The sequence below is a fragment of the Bemisia tabaci genome, chromosome 9, assembly GCF_918797505.1.
Source record: "Bemisia tabaci chromosome 9, PGI_BMITA_v3".
NCBI classification, from domain to species: Eukaryota; Metazoa; Arthropoda; class Insecta; order Hemiptera; family Aleyrodidae; genus Bemisia; species Bemisia tabaci.
The window spans coordinates 9,961,930-9,963,954 of record NC_092801.1 but is presented as its reverse complement, the minus strand read 5'-3'; the positions used below and the strand labels follow the sequence as shown (position 1 = coordinate 9,963,954).

The following is a 2,025-nucleotide window of genomic DNA, read 5'->3' as shown; positions in this document are numbered from 1 at the left end:
CGACGCACGTTCGCCGTTTACCGCTGACACTGATGTCGCCCAGTGCTCGCATGTCCAATTTTTTTGCCTCTCATGGATCGTGTTCGATGTATCAAAAAGGCGATATTGTATCCATATCGATTGGTTCAACATGTAAACGTAGCCTCAAATGTCAATTATTGAATCACACCAACTCGGGTTTTTTTTCGATTTTCACTTTTTTACGGTTTCGTAACAATTATGGATAGAAGTATATGCATGCAAAAGGAAATTTCGAAATTGCAATCGGAAGTGCTCAAAACAGCGACGGGAATAGGAGAAAAAACCGAAGTATTTCATTGGAAATACCAATTTTTGGCCATTTCAAGGGAAACGGGTGACCATCCGATTTTCCGGTTTTCTCTTTTCGGTTCGGTGTACCTCGTACCTACAAGTTATATAAATATTCAAGCGTTATTCAAGTCGAAAAATATACATTTTTCAGGGCAGACTATGAAAAATCAGGATCTGAAAGTCGGTGAGAACGAAAACACACCAACTCGGAATTTTTTAAACGCTTCATTCTCTGTCATCAAAAATGGTGTATCGATTTCAACTTGGTGCTTTACAAAGTCTCTAAGTACTTGTTCTTTGGCATCAAAAACGTTTTTCTCAAACTAACTTCTTCGTCCGCTGCGCAGTTTTAGGTGTTTCCTGAAAATTTTTTTTTCCCCCGAGTTGGTGTGTTTTCGAACTCACTCATTCAATTGAGTAATCTGAGGGAACGGGTTTCCTGTGATACATATAGATTTTTTATTCTTATGAGTATAAAATGGCGATGGAAAGTGAAATTGCCAGGAATTTCCTTTCAGATGTTCCTACTTAAATTCTAAAATTCTTGTTTGAAGTTATGTTCTATCGTTTTGACCCAAACGATACATCGAACCACTATCGAATACGATCTATCACACCGAGCAAATTCTTTCACTCTGAAAAAAGCATATTTTAGTAGAAGATCGCGGTCGGGTCAATTCTGTTAGAAAAAGTAAATGAAATTTTGTTTTAACATGGGAAGCACGAGAGTGCCTTTATTGATAGAGTATGCTGCCGCGATAGCGAAGAGACCCGCAAGTCACACATTTTCGAAGTCGAGTTTCCTTTAAAATTCGACGAATCTCTTTTAGATGAAATCGTTGAAATAGCTTCAACAGCAAAATTCGTCCGATTTTTAAGAAAACGGGGCATGCGTAAACGCCGCGAGTGTGTAGAGGAGTTTTTTCTTCTTTTTTTTTTTAATGAAAATGAGATTGTTTTTGTACCAGTTGAGAGCATGAGGTTGAATCATAGATCGCTGGCTGATTATCTGACTGGTGCGATCGGCCAACTGTGAAAAACAATGAAACGGCAGTGCGGAGAGAATCAAATGTTATTTACTTTTTTTGGACTCTCCACGGCTTAATATCAAGCCGTGATCGTCTAGTGGTTAGGACCCTGCGTTGTGGCCGCAGTAACCCAGGTTCGAATCCTGGTCACGGCACTAAAATTTTCAACCTCCCCCGTGCATCAATCAAACACAGATTCTAGATTTTCGAAAAGTATGTTACTAGTCGCTATTTTGTGCTTCTGCCAATGAAGGGCATCCATTTGCCGAAGAATCAAAGAAAATGTAGCCCCAAATATGGAAAATTAAAACCTCAGATGTTTTATCTCCAAGTAACGCGGTTTCAAATTTCAATTTTAAGCTGTGTCAAGTTCATTTTTCACTTCGGGGTTAACAACTCATCGGGCTCATCAGGCAAGTTTTGGAGGGCGCAAGCCCTCTCCGGACGGAAGGTTAATATATCCGCACAAATTTTCCAAGCCCAACATTTCCACACAAAATCTTGCCGCTTTTAATTAATCACACAATTTGGCAACACCGCGCAGATTTATAATTCGCATTTAGCGAAGAGAGTTTATAAATAATGAAGAACAATTTTTTAAGAGAAAGACCCATATTGTCCATTAGGGATAGCAGGCTCAGAGTTTTTTCTACGGGACATATTTTGCGCGGAAATGTCGAATCAC

The 2,025-nt window shown here is 39.3% G+C and overlaps 1 non-coding gene across 1 annotated transcript; it reads left to right on the top strand.

Annotated features, from left to right (window-relative positions):
• The first annotated feature begins 1,423 nt into the window (after positions 1 to 1,423).
• TRNAH-GUG (transfer RNA histidin (anticodon GUG)) lies at positions 1,424 to 1,495 on the top strand. The gene has a single exon. It is a non-coding gene; the product is annotated as a tRNA-His (tRNA).
• Positions 1,496 to 2,025: the final 530 nt, after the last annotated feature.